The sequence below is a fragment of the Pongo pygmaeus genome, chromosome 10, assembly GCF_028885625.2.
Source record: "Pongo pygmaeus isolate AG05252 chromosome 10, NHGRI_mPonPyg2-v2.0_pri, whole genome shotgun sequence".
In the NCBI taxonomy this organism is placed as follows: Eukaryota; Metazoa; Chordata; class Mammalia; order Primates; family Hominidae; genus Pongo; species Pongo pygmaeus.
In genome coordinates this window covers 27,615,213-27,628,151 of record NC_072383.2, presented here as the reverse complement: position 1 = coordinate 27,628,151, position 12,939 = coordinate 27,615,213, and the positions used below count along the sequence as shown (strand labels likewise).

At 38.3% G+C, this 12,939-nt stretch overlaps 1 protein-coding gene across 2 annotated transcripts in view; it reads left to right on the top strand.

Moving 5' to 3' along the window:
• Nucleotides 1–12,939, top strand: part of ITPR2 (inositol 1,4,5-trisphosphate receptor type 2) — a 512,913-nt gene that overhangs the window by 270,641 nt on the left and 229,333 nt on the right. The window lies entirely within an intron of this gene.

Genomic DNA, 12,939 nt, shown 5'->3' with positions numbered 1-12,939 from the left:
TATATTAAAAATATTAAATTTAATATTATTGCATATGAAACTTTAATATGGCTCAGTCAGATTTTAGAGGATTTTAGTTAATTGTTACCTCAGATTTCATTATGGAATTGTCTTGTCTATTAAGTGGCCTGACTTGCTAATACCTTCATATGACATAGGACTTTTTGAGGGTCTTGTAGTTTTCCAATTTTGTTTGAAGTGTGTCAATATTTATTGAAGGCCTACTATGTATACAAGGCTTCAGAAATTACAAATGAAATTGAAGGCAAGGGAATTACAGCTAAAGGAAGGTGAGTAAATTCTAGAGGAGTTTCTCATAGATTCTTCTTTGTGTATGGGGGTGGGGTGTCGAGAGAGAGAGAGAGAGAGAGACAGAGAGAGAGAGAGTTAATAAGTTAATTAGGGCCATTCCCCCAGTGGTGGAGGGGAGAGGAGAGAAGAAATGCACACTTGGCTGTACTGAACAAAAAAGGAAGAGCTTGATCATCCTCTCAACTAATGGTGGCTCTGCAGGCATTGGGAAAGGCAGTTTATAGCATATTTCATTATCAGTCATCATCACTGTTAACATTTATTGAGTACTTACCATGTGCAATGCCAGCCATTTACATGCATTGTCTCATTTAATCCTTAGATAGGTTTTAAATTATTTACATTTGATAGTTAAGAAAACAGAGAGTTTTATAGGTTATGTAATTTGGCCAGGGTTATAGCATACTTCAACAAATATGTGAGAAATGAATAAATGACTTAACTAATTAATGACCATTTAAAATGTTTTTAGTCATTTCTCCCTGTTTGCAATTTGACCTAGGTTATTTACAACAAAATATATTAACAAAATTTAGTGACAGTCCCAATTTTGATTTGAATACATTGAAAGGCAGTTATAACCCAAGAGACTCAATTGAAAATTAGTGGAACTAATAGACTAATAATACAGTTGGCTTAAGTAATTAATTATAAGTGAGTATTATAATTAACAGACTTTCTGTATACCACAAAAGAGAATGTAGTATGAAAAAGACGTCATTATCAATAGCAACAAAAACATTAAACATCTAAGGGTAAACTTAATATGAGAGAATTAAATTTTACTATATTGAAGGATATAAAAGATTTTAATAAATAGAGAAACATAATTTCTTGATTGGAAAATTCAATTGATAAAGATGCCAGTTCTCCTCAAATAAACTAACAACTTTAGTGTTTCCACACCTGGAACCATTCTTTGCACATACCCTCCTCACCTCAGAGCCCACATGAGCTGGGATCCCGCTTGGTGGGCCACACCCCACAAGGATGCTGGCCTTTTGCAGCTTGGCCTCTGGTACCCTCCTATGGAGGGGCATTGTCCTCATCTCTGGTCTTAGTCTGTTTTGTGCTTACTCTGTTTTGCACTGCTATAACAGATTACCTGTGACTGAGTAATTTATCAAGAATAGAGATTTATTTCTAACAGTTCTGGAGGCTGGGAAGTCCAGGATGGAGAGGTGTGCATCTGGTGAGGGCCTTCTTGCTGCATCATCCCATGGGGAAAGGCAGAAGGTAGAAGGCAAGCGAGGAAAAGAGAGAGAGAGAGTGAAAGGAAGGGGGCTAAACTCATATTTTTATTAGAAACCCACTCCCAGGATAATTAACCTACTCATAACAGCATCAATTCATTTATGAGGGCTCTGCCCTCTTAAAAGTCCCACCTCTCACCTCTGTTTTATTGAGGATTAAGTTTCTAACACACGAACTTCGAGGGACACAGTAAAGCCATAGCACCTCCCTTGGGCTGGTGCTAGGTCAGGCTGCTGCTCTGCAGGGGATCCCCTTCACCTGGCTTGGTCTCTACCTCTCTATCCTGGGCCACAACTTTGCATGGATACACTCCTTGACTGTAACCCCCAACTCAGGCTGCTCCTCGCATGGACACCCTCCTCACTCCACTTGAGTTCTGATTCTCTGCAGGCAGTCCTCCTACATAGACCTTCCACTCCCTTTTGGGTCCCCACATTCTGGAGTACCATGGCTCTTTTGCACATCTTTCCCAGCGCGGACACTTACTGCACTGCACTCCTCCTAAAGATTTTAGAACTGAATGGTGTGGGAGGGGAAGTGAAGAGGTACAGGAAGAGGAAGTGGTCACAATATGTATCATATCAAGAATAAAGAAGGACACACAAAAATAAAGAAGGAGAAATAAAGAAAGAGAACCTAATTTTTATTTTAAAAGGATGCACAGAAGAAAGTGTTCAGAGAGATAAATAAAATTTTAACATTGATTATCTCTTGAGTGGTGGATGGATGATGTGTGGATCTGGTTTTCTTCACACTTTTATGTAATTTCTGCGAATATATTACTTTCAAGTTATAATGAAACAGCAGTAAATGTATTTTTATTTGGGCCAAATCAGTTAGGAAACACATTAACCAATAAAAGATAAAATCCAAAGGAAAAGCAAAGAAATATCATGGTGTTAATTTTTACATAGGAATACATTGTCTTAGCTGCTAAGTATTTTTCTTATAGTATTTCACATATTAAGGCAGTCTCTTCTCTTTTTCCTTCTTTCTCTCTCCTCTCTCCTCTTGTTCCTCTTCCTCTACCCCTCAATATTTAGCAAACGCAAGGTGGGGAAATACCAGTTGGCCCTACACAGGGCATAGCGGGCATGTTGTTGATCACATGTATACATTGAGAGAGAAAGAACTTGGAGCCACAAGTGAAATCCATGTTGTGACTGCTTTCTGAATTCTGACTTCAGTGATACGCATTGTGTAATCCAATCAGTTCATGCACAGAATTGCAGAGATTTGGGGGCTTAATATAGTTACTGAAACTATATTAGTCTAAATACATCTTTTATTTCTAAGTAATAAGACTTCATTTCCTACCATTTCCATACTGGCCAAAGCATTATAATTTAAGAGGGAATTTTAGTTCCCTTTTGTATGCTATAAAGACATGTGTGATAAGTCTAAAAATAATTATATCAAAGGGTGTAATCAAGATAGGTGAAGAGTGAGGTTTCCATATCAATCTCAGTTTTCTCTTTGTAAGAAGGCATGCCTTCTTCGTTTTCCTTGTTGGTGCCTTCCATCTGAACAGTTAAAGCTCTGGAAATTCTGTCCTCACTCTCCTTCTGCATTTGTTCCTCCCCTCCCCTTCCCCGCATTGTGGCCTCATTAACCCTTCATTACTTTCTTCTCGGACCACTGCGGGAAATTAATGTTATCTCCTTCTGTCTTCCCTTATTTAGATAAGCCTGATACCAGAGTAATCTTTCTGAAGTGAAATTCTTTCTGTTGGTTTAAAAAATCAACACTATGTCCCCAACCTTCAGCAACATCCCTTTGCCTAACAACCTAAGGCTAGATTCCTCAGTGTTACATCTAGGATGCCCCCACATGGCTCACACTAGCTTTCTCCAGTTTCCACCATTGCCATTCCTCAGCATCTTTCCCATTACTCAACTTTTTTTCTGTTCAGATTCCTCCATAGCCACTCTTGGCTCCTACATCCAAATCTGAACTCACCCCATTGGTCCACGTATGACTTTCTTAGAATCTGTGATATGGTTTAGATGTTTGTCCCCTACAAATCTCATGTGGAAATGGGATTCCGACGTTGGAGGTGGGGTCTGGTGGGAGGTGACTGGATCATGGGGACAGATCTGTCATGAATGGTTTAACACCATCCCCGTGGTGATAAGTGAGTTCTTACTTGGTGAGTTCCCATGAGATCTGGTTGTTTAAAAGTTTGGGACTTGCCCCCACTCCTTGCTCCTGCCTTCACCATTGACCCCGTCTGCTCTCCCTGTGCCTTCCACCAAGAGTGGAAGCTTCCTGAGGCCTCACCAGAAGCTGGACAGATGCAAAAGCCATGCTTGTATGGCCCGCAGAACGACGAGCCAGTTAAAACTCTTTTCTTTATCAATTTTCCAGCGCCAGGTATTTCTTTTTAGCAACACAAGAACAGCCTGATACAGTCTCATTTCATTCTAACTTACATCATCGCAAGTACTATTCTTGTCTCCCATATTAGATTTTGATGGGCAACTATAAAGTAGCTGTGAAAAACAAATTAATAGAAAGTTGTTACCTAGGATGAAGGTGAAAAGCAGATTCTGCTTAATGATGATTAGACTGTATGTTTTTTGGTTGTTGTTGGACGCTGGTCATAGAAACAGAGAACCAAAGTGGAACACATTCAGAAGTGAACCCTCAGTCGTCAAGGGATCTAAAATCACCTCACTTTAGTGATTGAAAACATTTGAAATATTTAGACAAAGAAAAGAAATCTGAGGAGGAACACAATAATTATTTTTAAACTTTTGAAGGTTAGAATGGGCTGTTTTTTGGTTTTTTTTTTTAAACGGTTCCCAGAGACAGAATTATAACTCATATGTGGCAGCTGCAAGAGGCAGATTTCTGTGCTACTTGAAAAAGTAACTCTTTTGCAGGTAGTACTCTTTTAAAACCTTAGGGGTCACAATGGATTCTTCCCTTTCGTTTACTCTCATTAAACACAGCAGCAAATTCTGTCAGACCCATTTCCAGAATCTCTGTTTTTCTTTCTCTTGTGTCACCCTTGTCCAAATCCACCATCATCGGACATGGATGACAGAAGAGTGTCCTTACTAAATGTGCCACTGCAATCCATTGCCTGCACAGTTGTTAGAGGATCTTAACATGTAAACCAGAGCATGTCACTCACCTACTGACAACTCCCCATTGCACTTACAAAAGCCCTTCCTCATCTGAGCTGGTCTAATCCGACCTTTTCCCATCACCCTCCATCTCCTCCAACTCTGCTCCATCCACACTGACCTTCTTTCCGAGTCTCATCTGCTTCAGGCATTTCCTCACCTGAGGACATTTGCATATGCCATTCCCTCTGTTTGGACCCTCTTCCTGGAGAATGTCACTTGCTGGTTTCATCAGATCTCAGTTCAAAATACAAGGGCTCAGTGAAGTATTCCAGAACACTCCCCATGCAGTGTCTCAGCTTCTTCCTGCTCCTTATCATCTTAGACCATTTCATTTTCCTCTTAGCTCTTGTCACTATTTGAAAGCAGCTTGTTTGTTTATTTATTGCTTCTTTGTTGTCTGCCCCACCCCCCTTTAGCATGTAAATGATAAAAAGAGGAACTTTCCTTTCTTCACCATTGGAGCCTGAAAGTGTTTGTTCTTGACTAAGCAGATTAATAAGTGTTTGTTGACTGACAATAATCCATAGGCTAGGAGTTTCACAGAGTGAAAGTTAGCCTTAGAAAGGGTAAGTAACTTGTCCAATTAATAAGTATTTGAGTTGGGTTTGAAATCCAAGTTTCAGCCAGGCACGATAGCTCATGCCTACAATCCCAGCACTTTGGGAGGCCAAAAACAAAATTAGCTGGGCATGGTGGTGCACACCTGTAGTCCTAGCTACTTAGGAGCTTAACTGGGAGATCTTTTCTGCCCAGGAGTTTGCAGCTTCAGTGAGCTGTGTTCGCACCACTACACTCCAGCCTGGGTGACAGAGCCAGACCCTGTTTCTAAAATAAATAAATAAATAAATAAATGAAATCCAAGTTTCTTTGAGTATGAATTTTATGCTTTATCATGTTGCCCCAAAAGTCCTGTCTTAGAAAGTCCTAACATATAAACTGGAACTATGGACATTTGGCTTACCGGAGTCAAAAGACAAAATTACAACAAATTTTATTTAAAAATCTAATTGCCTTTTATTTGCCACTATTACCATGTCAACCCTGTTTCTACTACTCTCACCAATACTTTCAACGTGAAACTAGAAATTTAGGTTAAGTCAGACCAAGAACCTTCAAAGCCCCAAGTAAGGAAACTATACTTAATTTCTGTTAACCAAAAATAAGGACTGCAAGATCTTATCTTATACCAATTGAATGCAAATCAATCACTTTAATTGAGCTAACTCCTTCCTAGATGGGTGGGATCCAACCCCACGAAAATTTAGCCAACAGCTAAATACCCTAGTCAACTGACTTCGGTCTACTTAACGATACCATTCTAGAATCAAGCAGCACCTCAGTTGCTTTGTAGACAGAAAAGGGCTGAAGAAAGTAGAAACAAGGAACAAGAAGCAAATTGGCCTTTTCAAAGTTCCCTTCCTTAAAGGGTTAAAACATCATGCCAAACTAGGCCCCTTTTGATTGATTGCCATGAATCTCCTGTTTTCTTGGATAATCAGCCCATTTCAGAGTTCTGTTTGATTATGTGGTACTTAGCATGAATGACTTCATTCTGGGTCTGCTGGGGCCTAGTGCAGGAGGCTAGACCAAAACAATGGCCTCCCATAAACTTTGTTGGATGGGGATCTGTCTGACATTTTACAACTCAGGTGCAAAATTATTTTTGTGCTTCAGCAATTCTTTAAAAACACATAGAGGCACTAAAGTTTAGCAGAATTCAAATATGCAAGAATTTTTAATATTAAACAGAACAAGGGATATGCATATTTAAAATGCAACAAAGTCAAGAGAGTACTTTGTTTATAAGGCAGATTTTCAGTGCATTTACAAGTTGGTAAACACATTGCTGTCAATGTAAAGATCAATTATAGTCATTTATATAACATTTTATGATTTGTAAATTGCTCTCAAGTACAGTAGCTCAACTCATCTAGCATCAAAAATACTTCATTCTTTTTCTTAGTTGTACATGGAATACAAAAGGTAGTAAAAATCAGCAAAAGCACTCTCTAAGTCAGTGTTTGCCTTGCTGAGAGCAGCAAGCATTTACTGAGTGTGTTGGAAAATCTAGTGAAATCTATGATGTGGAAATAATTCTTAGCTCCATTTTATAGATGGGGAAATGACGTTATCAGGGTTTGGCAGCTTTCTGAAGGTCACACAGGTAGGCAGGGCCTGAGCCAGGATCTGAATCCCTTCTGCACTGACGTGCTAGCAGGCATTAACCTCTCCTATCACAAATCTCTGCTCTGCTATCACAAATCAGTTTAAGCAGATGCGTTACCTGTTTTATACCGTATACATTATGGATCAAGGTGGTAATTTAAGCTATACATGAAACAAGTACATAGAGTTTTCAAATAAAGTAAAAAGAAGGTGAGGAGCTAGTGAACTGAGTTATAAGGGTTTTGGGAAAGTCCTTTATAGAAAAAGAATACTTCGTATCATCTGTTGCTTTTCCTCCTTTCCCTTGATTGCTCCAGAAGTTTGCTGTAACTTTATCTATTGCCATTAATGTTTTGACGCTATGATCCTTTGTGAGTTTACTATGTCATGTCAAATTTTTCTGATAAAACTTCAGAAGTTTTTAAAACTGAAGCCATGATGAATTCCGAATATACCATGTATATCATGTTAGATTTTCTGATAAAACGTTTTAAACTTTTAAAGGCTAAAGTGCTTTTGAATGTCTTTTTATATGTAGAAATTACTGATATTTACCTCCATTGCTACCCTGTCTTCTAAGATGTAGGACTTGAAATTGATAAGAAGATACAAGCTTTTAAGTGATCATAAATGCAAATTCCCCAGCAAAGTCATTACGTGCAGGGGGCCTAACTGGAATGTAAGGTATAAACATCTTTATCATCCTCTGCCCTCGATGAGCTAAATTAAGGGTGATGGTGGGAGCAAGTAAGCATGGAGAGCTCTGCAGTAAATGTACACCATGGTGTTCACAGAGATTTGGGAAATGTTCAGGCTATTAAGGCTATGCGAATTTTTTTAATGCACTTGGTCAATTGCTGTTCCTCAGTTTATTCATTTATTTAAAGTAAAATAGCACATGGTAGAAGTATAGAACTTTGAGAAAAAGCATCCAAGAATTACTTCCATATTATTCCACTTAAAAAAGAATTTTGTTCCATGTGTTTCATAATCTTCAAATGATTTGGGGGAATTAATGCTGGGTACTTTGTTGGCAACATAATCTATTTTCCAAGTGGAAATTCCATAAAATATCTTTTACAAATGTTTTAAATAATAAACATCAATTTACAAGCCAACTTGTCCCAAAAAATTGTACATGTAGAAAATATTAACTCTTTGAGAAGAGAAATTCAGTCTCTATTAAATAAACATTATATCTATTTTAATCTATCTAAGGTGTTGTGGTTGATTTTAGAAGGAGCTTGACATCATATATCCCTGTGATCACAGTTTTTAAAAACTCCATTATTACCAAAAAAAATTAAATCTGAGTAAGTTATAAAATAGGACAATATCATACAATTTTTCACATATTAACTCAACTGATTTATAATGATTCCTCATTATCTGAAATGCATTATTCTAATTTTGGGGGAAATGCAATATGTCAAACCATGTTTTCTACCCTCGATTAATTTCCAGTATATTAGGGGTAGATATAACATGTACAGAAATAACAAAGCAGAATAAAACTAAGTACCCTACGTGTTATAAAATTTTAGAGCCTGACCTTGTCTACAGCACAGGAGGTACTCAATGTATATTTATCACATGAATAAAATAAATGAATACAAATAAATGAGTGAGTATCATTCTTCTCTTTGGCTGCATAACATCTCATTGCATGACTATTAAAATAGATTTAACCTCACTATTGGATATTTATGTTGTTTTCAATCATTTTGCACATGTGAATAAGGTAAATACCTAGGAGTGGAATTTGTGGGTTATTTCACTTCTGACGGATGCTGCCCTCTGTAGAGATTGTTCAATTTACACTCCACCAGCAATGTAGGAGAATATCTTTCTTCTTCAGTGTGTTAGATTTTTGCCAACCTTGTAAGTAAAAATATTTTTATAGTTTTAATGTGTGTTTCTCTTTTTTATGAGTGTGGAAAAAAAATTATATGATTGATATTTCCTTTTATGTGAACTGTCACTTCTTGTGCTTTCCTTATTTCTCCTAATGGGTTTTTTTCTTAATAATTTGTATAACCATTTTTCAGAAAATGATCTCTTTGCCTATAAGTAACAATTTTGTTCTCTTTCTTTTCTGATTTTTTTTTTTTTTTTTTTTTTTTTTTTTGAGACAGAGTCTTGCTCTGTCGCCCAGGGTGGAGTGCAGTGGCATGATCATGGCTGGGTACAGCCCCGACCCCCCTGGGTTCAAGTGACCCTCCCATCTCAGTCTCCCGAGTAGCTGGGACTACAGGCATGTGCTGCCACACCCGGCTAATTTTTGTATTTTTTTTGTATAAAGAGTTTTTGCCTTGTTACCCAGGCTGGTCTCAAATTTCTGGGCTCAATCAATCCACCCGCCTTGACCTCCCTAATTGTTGGGATTAAGGTGTGAACCACCATGCCCACCACATTTTTTTTCTTGCCATTTGTCATTTGAACTTTTATTTATTTTTTGGCATGCAGTATTTTTAAATTTTCTTTAAGGCTTTTAAGGTTTTCTTTCATCTTCGGAATAGCCCTTATCAGTCTAAGATGTTTTTTGAATTCTCATGGAGAATTTTCATAGTTTTGGTTTGTCTCTTTGTGTTTTGGGAGTTGCTGTTTAAAATTGTGAGCTATCTGGGATACATTTAGTTGTGAGGTATAAGGTGTGGAATCAACTTTATTTTTTCCAGATGACTAGTCAAGTGTGCCAATACTAGTTCTTCAATAACCCATCAAAATTACATGCATTATTCAATGTAAGGATTAATTGAGGATTCACTCAGTATAATTTGAGTGCCAAACAGGAAAGATGAATTTAATATATTTAATGTTCTTCCTGTTTATGTATACTGGTGCTTCAGTACAGAGTTATTCTGGGTCCTTTGACATGATACAGGAAATGTGCCATTCTCTGCCCCTGCCATTCCACTTTCCTGTGCTCCACCTGGGCTGTACAGTAGAACTTGACAACCAACCAGGTTTTCTAATTAATGCTTACACTTTCTGTTGCCTTTCCCCCCTACCTGTCCGTTTATCTAGCTAAGCATTTTTCTGCATGGCGCCACCACTGTATTGTATGTATTCTCAGAGATTTTGGTCTGGCAGATACCATCAGTAATTCCATCTAATTAAAATTTTTTTACATAATAAGCAATATTTAATAATAATAATTAGAAATAGATTTTGATTACATCTTAAAATCACTGAAAAGACTTGTCATATCCAGAGAACTTCCGAGATTTATAAGCCTAATTAGACAGTTGCCTAAAAATAAAAAAAATTGTGAATAAACATAGCCTATTTTAGAGAACTGTTATCTCTAGGCAGAGCTCTACGAAAGATAAATGCATTGATAACAACTCATCCTCTCTCTTATTAGTTTTTTAAGGGATCCATGTACTTACTTGCTGACAGTGTATCCTTAACAAGGTGTATCTCAATTGCATTCCAACTTAGAAGTGAACTAGGAGCAAGTACTTTAAAAAATATTTTAAACTTTAAAGTGACCCTTTGTATTAAAGTACATAGTTGGAGTTAATGCTATATGCCAGAAGATTGGCTAACTGTAGTAAATTTATTGGCTCTTCCTTATTGAGAGACAGATGGGGCAGAGAATAACTGCTAATCCCAAGAATACATTCTAATTCACATTTTGGCATTTTATATATATATATATTATATATATATATATACCAGAATTTTTCTAGCTAATAAAAGTAAGCTAACTTTGGATTGTGTTTTTGGTTGCATTTGAAAAATATTGTTCTATTTATTAGTGTCCTCTTAAGTGAAATGATAAATTAATTATTTTCACTTTTTAGACATAATTTTCTTTTTTTTTTGTGCTTTAATTTTTGAACAATGGACAGCTAAATTAGCATTGTTAATTTTGGTTTTGGATTAGTATTTATACTATTTGGACAGTGCAGCAAATTTATTTCCGACTATGTCTTTAGAAATATTTGTGTTTTTACAATTGTTTGAAAAAACTTTGTCTACAAAGCAGACTTATTTTGACTCAAAAAATCTTTTTCTCGATTGCATAGTTAATTTTCTATTATTGCCTAAAAATCATCATTTAGCTATGTTCAAAGTTTACCTACAGTTGTGGAAAGTAGTATATTTTACCTTGCTAATTTTCATTGTACAATTCATGTGAAGACAGGAGACTAGATAATATCAATCTAAGTGGGATGGTTTGAGGGAAACAAAAAACCTTTCAACAGAGTTTGGGATCATGGAGTCTCCCCAGTCTGGTTTGTCCATGGTGCTGGCTATAGAAGAATATGTTCCATCAGCAGCTTACAAGAGATTCTGGAGGTGGATGAGATTTCCCTGAAGTCACTAATAAAAAGGCTGCATTGTTAATAACAGAGGTGCTGCCATTGAACTAAATTTTCACTGGTGTCATTAGAAAAATATTCATTGAGCACTTCTTTGTGTAAGTCATATTCATAGCAACAACACTTATTTGATTGTCAGTTCCACCTAATGTACCTGATTCCTAAAGGGCAGATAAATCCCAATCTCCTCCCCGATTTGTTAAATGTCAGTGGAAACTTGTTTGTAACATGTTTTGAGAAACATTGAAGTTTATAATTTTTGTTATTTTCGTTGCTTAGAAAATAACATAGAAGCAGTATTGTCTTCTGTTTGATTTTTGAATGTTTAGAGCAAACCCAGTTTATGCGTGAAGCAGCCAGAAAAGGATGAAAATCTTGCTAGGATTTGATCGTGGTGCAGGATTAAGTATTTATAAAACTATGTGCTGTTTGGCAGAGTTGAGGCTGTCTGTCCTTCAGATGAGACAGAAGTGCAGTTGCACTGCTGTATGTGAAGGACATAAACAGAGATATTGCATGCTTTGGGAAAGGGAAGCGTATCATGAATATTAGGAAAACATTTACTAAGGAAATTTAAGCAGTGGCGAAATTGATTGTTTAAGGTTGCCTTATAGCTGTTATTATTTCTATAAAACTTCAGCGTGAGTTGTTGTCTACATTGGTACATGTTTTTGGTGTGGCTAGTGAAAATTATCTATTTTCTTTCTTCCTTTCTTTTTCCTTTCCTTTCCTTTTCCTCTCCTCTCCTCTTCTCCTTATCCTTCTCCTCTCCTCCTCCTCCTCTTCCTCCTCTCCCTCCTCCTCCTCTCCTCTCCTTCTCCTCCCCTTTCCTCTCCTTCTCCTCTTACCTCTCCTTCTCCTTCTGTTCTCCTCTCCTTCTCTCCCTCTCCCTCTCCCTCTCCTCTCCTCTCCTTCTCTTTCCCCTTCCCCTTCTCCTTCTCCTCTCCCTCTCCTCTCCCTCTCCCTCTGCCTTTCCCTCTCCCTCTCCTCTCCTCTCACCTCTCCTATTTCCTCCTCTTTCTCCTTCTCCTCTCCTCTCCTTCTCCTCTCCCTCTTTGTCTCCCTCTCCCTCTCCTCTCCTCTCTCCTCTTTCCTCTCCTTCTCCCTTCCTCTCATCCTCTCCCTCTCCTCTCCTTCTCCTTTCCTCTCCTTCTCTCCTTCTCTTCACCTTCTCCTCTCTTTCTCCTCTCCCATCCCTTCCCCTCCCATCCCCTCCCCTGTCCTTCTCCCCTCCCCTGCCCCTCCTTCTCCCCTCCCCTCCCCTCTGGTCCCCTCCCCTCTCCTCCCCTCTCCTCCCCTTTCCTCCCCTCTCGTCCCCTCTCCTTTCCTCTCCTCTCTCCTCTCCTCTCCTCTCCTCTCCTCTCCTCTCCTCTCCTCTGCTCTCCTCCCCTCTCCTCCCCTCCCCTCTCCTCCCCTCCCCCCTCCCCTCCCCTCCCCTCCCCTCTCCTCCCCTCCCCTCTCCTCTCCTCTCTTCTTTTCTTTCCTTTTTAGAGACAGGTTTTTACTGTGTTGCCCAGGTTTTTACTGTGTTGCTCAGGCTAGATGCAGTGGCTATTCGCATCACAGTGCACTACAACCTCAAACTCCTGGACTCAAGTGATCCACCTGACTCAGCCTCCTGAATAGCTGAGGCTACCACTGCATCCAGCAAATTGTCTATTTTCAAACAAGTTTTTGAGTATCTTTAAGCTTCAGAGAATTTTCACCAGCTGGTAATATTATCTACTATTTGCTTTCCTTTC